Source organism: Macrosteles quadrilineatus, unplaced genomic scaffold (assembly GCF_028750875.1).
Source record: "Macrosteles quadrilineatus isolate MER2022 unplaced genomic scaffold, UCM_ALF_1.0 Scaffold_6__1_contigs__length_79288215, whole genome shotgun sequence".
Taxonomy (NCBI): Eukaryota; Metazoa; Arthropoda; class Insecta; order Hemiptera; family Cicadellidae; genus Macrosteles; species Macrosteles quadrilineatus.
This window is the reverse complement of record NW_026542599.1, coordinates 76,791,237-76,803,073: the sequence shown is the minus strand read 5'-3', so window position 1 is coordinate 76,803,073 and position 11,837 is coordinate 76,791,237.

Sequence of the window (11,837 nt, the reverse complement as noted above, 5' to 3'; positions counted from 1 at the left end):
TTCCATTACGTCTATCAAAAGGTATTTTTTACAGTAATAGTTTTATGTTTGGGATTTTATCAAGCAAACAGTTTACAAATCATATTTTACTATAAAATCCATCCTTTTACACGTGAAGTGTAAAATATAAACAAGTGTCCTACATTTAAAAACTGGTTTAAATGCTTTCGTTATATTGATATACTGTAATTATGAAATAATTGGGTTTTTTGGGGTTTTTTTTGTGAGGATATAAAAACAAAGTTTGTTTAAATAAATTGGTTTATCTACGGCATATGGTCACCGAAGCAAACCCCTTCTGACTAAAACCGTTGTTTTGTGAGGTAAATGGGTTTCACAGTTTGGTAAAACAGCAAACATGTATTTACATTCCAGCCTGGGCATTTGATGTCTTTTACTGGATAGTTAACTTAAAATGGTACGTCATACATTTCATTTCTAGTGATAAAATACCCAGTTTTGGAATAAGAAACTTAAGGAAATCATGAGCAACAGAACTCCTCTGTTCTTCTTATACGCAAATGATTAGCAATGCTAAGTGATTATTTTATACTTAAGTATGAATCAAACATAATTTATCATAATATAAAAACTAATTTGTATAAACTACCTGTCTGTATGTGAGATAATACTGGATTTAAAATTGAACAGAAACAGTATGCTCGAATTTCAAAGAACGAAGAAATTATATTTGTTGCAAGCCAGAAAAAAAGTGAGTAAAAACCAAATGCATTCCAAATGATATACCGGAAAACACATTAAACATTTATCTTATATGAATATTGAAGACTAGTCGAGCACTTGATTCTGTATACGCGACAGGAATACATGAACAATCAATGCAGATGTAAAAGAGAAGTTCACGTTCACAGACGTAGCTCAGAGAACTAAAAAGCGAGTACAATCTTATTGAAAATGTTATTGCGGAACTCTGTTCAATTCAATCATTTGTATATGATAATATAAAATTAAACTCTTTGACCGTGAATTGGTGACGAATATGGGGGACACAATTGGCGAAGCCCCTTTCTGAGAATGTCTTTGTATATTGACGTCTAAGAGATATATCTTTGGTGTGATATTTTCTAAAATAACCAGACTAGTCGTCTCATAGGGGTCTTTAGTAGTAGAGAAATAAATAAGGAAAAAGGCATTTCATTAAGGAAGGCATTCAATAAGGAAAAATAAATAGTCTTAAATTTTGACTAGTTTTAATTGACGGGAGCTCAAAGGAGACCTTATTTTACGATAAAACCTCATGAAAGCTAAAGGAAAATCGTACGTAAAATGTATTAATTTAATAGTGAAATAAAACAGCACCTAAGTATATTTATTTAAATACTAAAGCTGTGTATTTTATAACTGTGACTCGTGCTACAAACTACACAAATATACTTATCAAACTTCCAGCAGCAGTAGCAAGAACTATTTGGTTTGACCAAGGAGGATTTTCACAAACGAAATGAAGCACTGAAACCACAAGGGACTTGCAATGTGGTTTTGTGTCAAGAACTGAAAAAGAAACGTTCTACACCGTGGTTTTATATGTTACTCTTAAAACACTGTGCTTTGTCAAATTACTATTCTAGCTTGTTATATTCATGTTATAATAGACACAATTTTACTTAATACGTTGGTTTCTATTCTATAAAGAGCCACCTACAGATGTTTTATGAATTTGGATTCATTATAAGAATACATACATAACATAACAATCTATAAAAAAATATGGATATAATTTTTATATTCTTGTAAGTATGCGTCCTTCCTACACTACTTTAGTGTTGTCTACCACTACGCTTACAATAAAACTTAAAATTCAAAAGAATATGAAGATGAACAATGACAAATAGTTGGTGTTATCTAAACGTGCGAGTTCCTCATTACATGTTCTCTTTAACTAATATAAAATCGTCGTCATCTATATAAGTCATAATTTAAGTTATTCAAGAAGTTCAAGTAATTAACTTCTTCAAGTTCTCGTTGTACATTGATGGGATCGGATAAAAAATTCCATTCCGTGGTAAAACTATTACTATACTAGTTAGTAATGAAAATAGCTACAACTTTATTCTAATAACTAGTGAACAATAACTGTCTGTCCATCATCTTCATTATGTACAGCAAATACGAAAGGCAATGAAGCGAAATGGCGTTCTTGCATAAATAATAGGACTAGGTTTCTGGAAGTTTCGGTGGACACATAACTACTCCGAAACTTCTGGCCACTAAGTATTAGTATTTGTGGAAGGACTACATTTTGACCATTTCAGTCTCAAATTAGCCTTGATAGTTACCATGTGGCTAGTTAAAATTATCTTTATTGTAAAATGTATTATATTTTACACAGCCTTAAAATAAATCACAGTATAAAAATACATGTATTATTTAAGTTATCATTTAGTAAACGCATTTATTATATCCGTATAATTTTTCTGAATAGATAGTGCGTAACACATTCTATACTGTATAAGCAAAACCCAATAACCTACTAATAACCCCAATAAAAAACTAATAACCCCAATAAAATATTGACATTAATTGATAATAACTTTTCACCCTTTCCGATGTAACCACCGCAGACTCGAGAGTGTTTCAAGATTCAACATTTCAATCACTGGAATGTTAATCATAGATGGATTATTCTGTCTCAGCTGAATCCCAGGAGTTTCACCTAAGGAAAAGCTTGATTAAATTAAATAATTATCTGTTAAGGAACTGTCAAGAGATCCGTATTGATTGTAGATTACAAAACATGTGGCTTAAGACGATTCTATAAATTAAACAATTTTTATCTCAAGTATGTTTCATTCTGCAACTAACTCATTAAAGTAGTCATATTGTTATATTGTTCACGTATCTTCAACTACTACTATTTCAAGGTGTCTGTAATTATTTTAAGTTTTAAAATTACTTAATGTTACCAAAATTATCGAAAGTAATAAAAAATTTATTTCATTATTTAGTTGTATTATTTCATAAATTGAACTAATAACAATGAAAAATTAGTAAAATGTGGGTTTTTAATCAATTACCCATATGGTATTAATCCCTTTCAACATTTACTGATTTGAAAGGACTTTAGTATGAAATTATTACCTCCCAACTTTCCCAAATGCTTTACTTTGAGGGAGTATCACAATCGTATTAAGATTAAAAATTCCTCCTTAAAGTCGAAACTTAAAAACTATACCCGATCGAATGATTTAATAAAATCACGTACTATGGTAAATATTTGACCGCGAGATGTTCAAAATTAAGGTAGCGATGATCTCTTTACACAGGTTTACGAATTATATATTGCAGATATTACTTATACTTGTTAACTAAACAATGGCGGATTTTGGGTATCAGTTAGCCAGAAACACCAAACATCCTAATGAAATTGCTTTAAGACGAGTAGCAATGAAATAACAAATTATCTTCTATGGTATAATTTATTAAATTTGTAGGTTAAGGGAATTAGTAGAGTTTTAAAACATTAACCATACAGTTGTATATTTTCGAATGGTTATATAGTTTATATTAGATAAAATAGTAAATTATACGACAAGTATAAGCATACCAGATGAGCCAGTGTTTCATGGCTTTACGTGCCTCATAAAAGCTAAACATAAATTCGGCTCACATTCTGAAGTGGTTGTAAATGTAAACGAACATAACAGACAAGTTAATTAGTTTTTAGTGTAATTTATCTTGTAAATAAACGTAGTAGGATAATATTGAAATAATTGCTTGATTTATTACAACAGAGTTTGAGTCAATCGTTATCTATGAATTAAGATCAATAAAAAAAATTAAATGAATATTTAAACTTAAACTAACTGTACTTATTCTGTTTGGGTTTGAATATTATTTGATTGAAAATTGTGTTTATACAATAAACAACCATAGTTTATACAATATACAAGATTACCCACCCATTAGTAAGCTAAATGTAAACTGTGCTTGGAATTTAAGTTTTTCATTTTTAATTGAAAGATTTAAAAAAAATACATCTTTACATTTGATTAGGCGAGCTAAGCTATAAGTAGCTGAACTAATCTACAGTCTCCTACTTAGTAAGTATTGCTAACTTTTCTCAGTAACAATGTTCTGAGCTTCACAGCTTTTTGTTTGTTACCTTGGAGAAACTCATAGAATTAATTGAATTAGTTTTAAGTTAGAATAAAAGGGATTGATCTCAATCCGATATGTAGAATAATTATTTTTCTATGGTGAATAGTCACGTATTTCTTGTTGTCGTTATCTGACTTGCATAGCTTAATTTTTTGAAAACATATTTTGACTACAAGTAATTTGACAAATAACTTCTTTTAGGGGACGTAATGAGTTTTTGTCGTGAGGATATAAAACGATAGCTATCATTTCAAAGGATATTTTAGAAAAAACAATATTCCTAAATAAAAAATACACATGAATATATTCCGGAAAAAATGTTTAACCATAGAGAATTTTTTAAGAAAGAATTTTTTTATATGTTTATGAGCTTGGTAGAAAATTTGTTCTTTTTCTTAGTCAGAAAACACCAAATGACGTTTAAGTGCCACAAACTCAAACTAATTTATTCTTTAGGAGCAATTCATTAGTATTAAAAATCTAGAAAATCTATGAATTCGTAGTAAACAAAGTTGTCATTTTTTTACAAACTTTAAGATCTTCAATAACTTAACTCAAGATTAGTTTTGAAATTATTTCTATACACGATTGGTTTTCAAACAAAGCCATAATACATTTTACGTTCAAAAATTCAAACTATTTTTGTATTGTCTTGCATGTCTGTTTAGAATATACCAGCATATTACAGAACACCAAATTTACGGTAAATTTAGATAAGATCAATAATAATTAGGCTGGATTAAAATCAGGATGTAATATGCTAGAAACTCGTTTAAAGGCTTAAGTTTAAAATCATCTCCAGATTATGGCGACAGTTTCATTTGGTCGCGTATGACTACAGACACATAAACCAAAATGGTGTTTCTAGTTTTCATTTGCTACAATGACAATGCACTGTCGAACCACCTTGTTGTTTGCTATTAAACACAATTTTGTGCATCGTAGCTTCCATGTTTATTACCTTGAAGCTTGCATACACGGGTTATGAGTGTATTTTAGTTCAGAGTTCTATTTCATAAGAGAAGATAATATGTTTTTATTTGCATTAGATAACACATGTTTTACCTTCACTCATTTCCATGAACTCCCAAAAAGGTTATACACTCATTTATTAACACTCTGATTTGAAACTGGTAGATTATTTTACTTTAATTAACTCCTCTTAAAAATTAGGTATTCTACAAATTATATAGTCGTAATATTTAAATAGGAAGAAAGATCTTCTACGTTAACTGTGTACTAAAAAATCTCTTAAAAATCAACGGTTATATAGAATAATTAGTTCAATTGCCGACAGATAGACGTCCGCGTATTTTAAAATCACCATTGCGAACTAATTAATATCTGACAGCTTAATGGTAAAATTAACAATTAATCTTGCTTGGCTAATTTGGCGAAACATGTAATCGCTTGAACATATCAGTAATTTCCATATAAAGTATAAAACTAACTAGTATTCACATACTTCAATTAGTCATTATTCATATTCAGTGTCATATCACAATTTCAAAAAGTATATAGGAACAAGTTTATGAAAACAACTGAACACAGACAATTATGATAATCAACCTCCTTTTTTAGTAAAAAATAAATAAATTATCTATCTCACAGACCAAAATTATTTCCCTGTGGTAGATCCACATACTGTAAACTGTTTGAGTTTGTTGGTGTCCAAGAACATCTAGCCATGCCATGTAAACCCCGCCTGTTTACAAGCGCGTAGTGACGATTTGTCAATGTTTTTACCGCCAGAAGTTGTAAAAGCATACACCACTAGTCCCTGAATTATATTGTCTTTTATGTGAATGTTTGAAACAACAAAACATACTGTGTAATGTGTTCACAGTAGTACATCCTGTTGAAGGGATACTGGTTATTTGTATGGACAAATGTAGGCATTTATCACTACAGCACATTATTTTGAGCGTTTTTGTGAGATAACGAATGGAAAAAATTGTGAAAAGTCTTAAGCTTTTAATGTGATAAACGTAATACACGTATTTAGGCTCGAAGAAGAAATAGCCTAAAACGAGTACAAACATTAACAGAAGAAATCTTAACTGTGATATGTAAATAACGTTTTGGCCCCGTTCAGTTACTTTCATTAACATTTTACATTTAAACAAAAAAGATTTCAATTCACATTGAATCAATTAGTACAGCAAAATACAAAAATTATCCGATTGTTTTAGATTGGCTTGTGAAACTCAACAATCTGATTTATCGACTATCAAACTTTCATAAGGTTTAATAATAATAAAACTGTGACAAGGTTCTACATTAACCTATAACTCTCTGTCTATTTTTATATTTCTTCTTTTACATGTTCATTTTCCCCTTTCTTATCTATTTTGTCGTAAGCGTGTTAAATAAAACGAAATTTTGCTACTTTTTTAACTACGTTTTACTAATTGCTCTTCTCTTAACAAATGCATTTTAAATTAGTATAGTAACGTTCAAAATAAACAAAAATCTACGGTCAATCTGTTAAATCCGAACAAATATTAGCTACACATTTTGGTTCTGTACAAAATAACTCTCATTCACTAAATTTAGAGGAAATATTTTGATTTCTTTTTTATTTTGAATATACATTTGGTATACAATGGTAAACACCATGCATTACAGCATATTTGTAATATATTACAGGTACAAATAGGAAAATATGTGCAATATACTTGAAAATATCTTGGTGGAACTTCTTTTATCCAGCAAATATAACAAAGGTGTCACCAAGTGTGCAACGGATATAGAGGGGAAATTAAAGCATTCATATTCTCTAGCAGACGTTTTGTATGTTTCACGGTATTGTTTGTTTGCTAGCCAAGAATGTGTTTCTAATTTCACTGTAGTGGGCTTTGATACAAAAACTAATCTGTTCCATTTTAGGTCTGAGCAAAATATAATTGTAATATGATGTTTTATATCTTTCGCATATCTATGCATATCTATCTCTGAGAAGTAGAGGATAATGACGGCAATTTATTATTTGCATGACGCGTGTTTAATTTTTTTTTTACTAAAACGTATGTTATTATTAAAATAACCTACTTCACTCCATTGATGGATGAATCATAACTATCAAGACAGTCCAGTTTAAGTTTACATTAGTTATACATTTAAAATGTTGTCGAAATCTTGCTTGTCCTAATTAAGCAATACAAATATTATAAGTAAAAAATCTTAAATAAATCCTTCGTATACGGATTTTTATTATAAGTCATAAGTTCTTTATTCCAAAATTGCATTGCATTGGAATAGTCAAGTTTATAATGAAATGCACAAAAGATAAAATATAAAAAAACTCTACTAACTAAACAATTTGACCTTCTAGTAAATCTAACATGACAGAAATCACTGACTACATGACAGTGGAAAAATCGCGGATTCTGTCATTCATTACAAATAATTAAACGTTTCAAATGCAGAGACCTAAACTTCAAAGGGCGATATCATCTTTAAAATATCGAAAATTTAGCTTTTATTGGGTGTAAGATTTTCATGACTGAGGTCTAAATAACCTTCCATCATATTTGTACATTTACGTTACCTACATTTCCTAGTAATGGTGCAGATTCATTTATTTCTATAGAATAACATAGACGTATTGATTCAATGTCAGCTCGCTGGATGACATGGTTACTATGTGCACATTTCAGTTGTGATATTTTATGACTTACGTGCGTCGTAAAAGGCTAACCATAAATATGGCTGATGCTGAAGTTATTGGTCATAAATGTTAACATTACATTACAGGCCGGTTATTTTGGGTACGGTATGTAGGACCAGTTTCCCACAAATCATTAATACAATTTTGCGTGATACAGACATAATTGAACATGCAGCTCATTGTACACTAGAAACACTAACTAATTGTGATAAATGTTTCTCCTGACTAGTTAATAGGTTTCCAAGTATAATACTGCCAGTTCATCAGACGGATTGTAGCAAGATATTTTTTTAACAGAGTATTTGACAGCTAGACTTAAAAAAGCGTTAAAAAGAAATTTTCCTATTAATCAACGGCTTCTTTTTTGTCTTTGGTTCTCCTGGTTCGTGGACCGTGAGTTGTTTTTACGGCAGTGTCTGTGAACAGTGTCAACCTGACAGAAAAACAAACAGAGAGTTACTGTTTGTTGGTTGAACATAACCTCTCAAATACACAAGCAATACATAAAGCAGAGTAAATAAATTTCTTTAAAATCTCAATTTTCCCTTCCCATGAAAGAGTATATTTATGTGCTATGGACTTAATCTAGTGGGTTTGGTATGTGTTTTTTAGTTAGCTAATTTTATATTTCTTTGACAGTATGGTATGACTCTAATTTTCAATTTTTATACTAGGCTATGTATGATTAGGTGGTGTAAAAGACACTGGACTTTTTGATTTCCCAAAATAGATTATACCAACGTTAATTACTAGGCATGAAATCATATTTGATTAAATCACTCATAATCTTTATTGATTACGTTTGGATCCTTAACAAGAATAGCTCAACAATTAAAGGAACATACTTCGTTGAATATATTTTGTTTAAAATCCATCCAACGCAATTTAGGAAATGAACATTTCTATTTCATAAGACGGAAAATGATTCATGTTGAGGAATTAATATTTCAAAAGAACAAGAATTAACTGTGAAATCTTCAGTAAAACATTTAATACGCAACTGTTAAAGATGGAGAAAAGTACTTATATTTCTCAGCCTGCGTTCCTTTTTGTAGATATTGAATAACTCCAGAGTTGCTCACTAAAACAACTTAGAGTAAACATAAATCTACCATTAGATATGTTTGTTGGATCCATCCTTTCCCATTAAATCATATGAATATTTTATTTCATGCAGGAAATTGAAAGATACTTGTCTGGAAATTGTGTTGACAAAAACATATTTAAATGTCTAGAGCGACGTAAAGAAAATACATTTGTCTGATGTAAACTCCACACAGAGAATAACAAATATGTTTTGATGGTAGGATATTTTTGTTTATCTCAGAAACACGTCTGTTTTGAAGTTTATGAACAAAACTGCTTTTACGTTAGTTTAATGATTATATTGTTATCAACTTAAACAACAAAGAATTTATAAAAATATCATGATTTATATAAAAGATTGCACTACTTCTTTTGACACTTTTTTAGATTATTGCCTACAAGTCATATTGTATTATACGAATAGTTAAATAGATTTGTACTCGATAGAGCAAATTTAAACTTTTCATCAGATTCAAAATTACCTATTTGTTTTAAAACATTATTTTCCCTCTCCAAATATTTTGGTTATGCATCCAAACTGTTTAAACCCTGTCTTAGAAGAAAAGTTACTGTTTTTGCTTTGTTCTATTTATTTTAATTTTATAGGACTTAATTTTGAATAATCGAAGGAATGTACCAAATTATCTTAGGTAAGGTATCTTTAATATTATTGTCATGTTGGTTATGATAACAATACCAACAAATCTCTAAAGGCCTGTGATGTTTATTACTTTGTGATAATACACCTCCAGTGTATTGCGATGTATCTTGTTTCCTTTACTTGCAATATTGTTAATTGGATGTTTTGTTTCATCTTTTATCTAATAAAGGCAATGTTACAATAGCCATTACTGGTTTCATGCAACTATTTGATCAATTAACGTTACTGAGTATGTAACAACATTGTGGTGAACATTTAAGATTTACCTTAGATTTTTTTTTTATTCTACGTCAAATCAAAACCAACAACTAGATGTGTTAATGAAAATTAAATAATATATGCATATCATTAGTGAATTTACAACCAAAAACAATTCTACTTATTTCGGCTATTTAAACCTTTACATAATATTTATGTTACTTAATTACAGTAGAATATTTCAACCTAATGAATAATTTCTGTTATGACTGCCTTACGTCAGGCTGAATATTTAATTTCACGCCTGAACTAAGTTTGAACAGAGCGCAGATTCCTGCGATAGCTAATTTAATTCTTGACTGCTTCAACATCGGAACCTTATTCCTGTTTACCATCGCACCCATTGTCTTATAAAATGTTCATAGATCGTTAAGGTTATTAAAGAAAATATATACAAACAGATTATTAAACTTATATAGTGTTAGCGATAGCCTACATAAATTAAATATTTGATATTCGACACTTTAAATACATATGTTGCTCCTTTTTTTGTCTCTAGCTTTCAATTCTTAAGCATACTAACTTTAAATCGTTTGTTCGTAATTTAAATGTTTTTTTTTTTTATTGTGACGTGACATTATGTGACGAAAAATTTAAGTTTTGTAAAAAAAGAAAATCTGAATATGGTATATTAATAACAAAATTAGTAATCCTGTTGGATGATCGGGGACCACTTTAGACAGTGCAGGTATTGTAACCTCTTTATATTGATAAATTAAATTTAGTACAAATATCTTTTCTAAGGTCTTAATCAGCTCTTTTAATTGAACTAGAGGAGCAAACTGCACTATTGGTAGAGTATGGGACTTAAAGTAGGTAGAGTTTGGGACTTAGATCCCCGAGGTCCCGGGTTAAAATCGTGTCAATCACAGATAGCTACAACTTATTTTGAAATAACCTAACGTAATAACTGTTGTAGGATCCAAGGGTAGACCATTGAAAATATTTATTTAAAACTATTATTTAGAGTTTTTGTTTATACAGTAGTAAGATGGGCTACCGTAGCAATGTCTAGGGTTCGATTCCCGTTTCCATCACTTATTTTTTTAGATTGGACGGCCCACTCCTTTCTTCGTTTATTCGTTCCATGCATAAGCCTGAAAAACACAATTTTCATATTCTAAAAAGATAGTATCGACTTATTTTTATTACAATGAAATATTTTTCTCACGAACAAGTCAGTTTGGATGGTTATTGGTAAATTTGTCACAAAGAATGACGCAAATGCTTATTTTCACTTTTTTACACAAAAAGCTAGCATGTGTTTTATGATCAATAAAAGCTAAAATCCGATAGGAAAGCAATCCATACACGTCACAGAGGAGTAATTGAATGATCCCGAATCGCGGAATGTCGTGCAACAAGAAATGCAATTATTGAAAACGAGTTGCCTGAAGTAGATTCATGCAGTTTATTTTTGTATTTGATTTCAAAACTTTATATTATTTGTATGTCTAGGTTGCCCTAATGATGTAGTTAACATAGTACTATAAGGTAATTTTGATTTTAACTCTAGTAAAAGGATATAATCAAATGGTTATTGATTCTTTTAAAATAAATTCAATATTTAGATAATTTAAATATTTTATAAAAATAGATGGTATATAACATTTTCTTGAAAGAAATGTAATGAAAATGTTATTATTTAATAACTTTTGAGTATAAAGTTCCCTTCAGCTATTTTGCACGTTGAGTTCTACCATAGATTAAACAAACTAATAATGGAAAATGTTTAATCTATGGTTCTACCTAGCAACTAGGTTCTAATACAATTCATGACTTAACTTATTAGGCACAGTCCTGCTAAGATGCATTGAAATAGGAACAGTATTTATAATAAACGAGGCACTGACACAAATGGTACGTTTTATATTTGCATACACAATATTGGTCAAAATTTTGTATAACTTTAAAAATCAAAACCCGTTGAAAAATAGCTACTCAACTACTTCATTCAGTTAAGATAACTGATAAAACAAACTGGAAACGCATCTGAAAACCAATGTTGAACATAAACACTAACGCTCTTCCAATGTTTGCTGT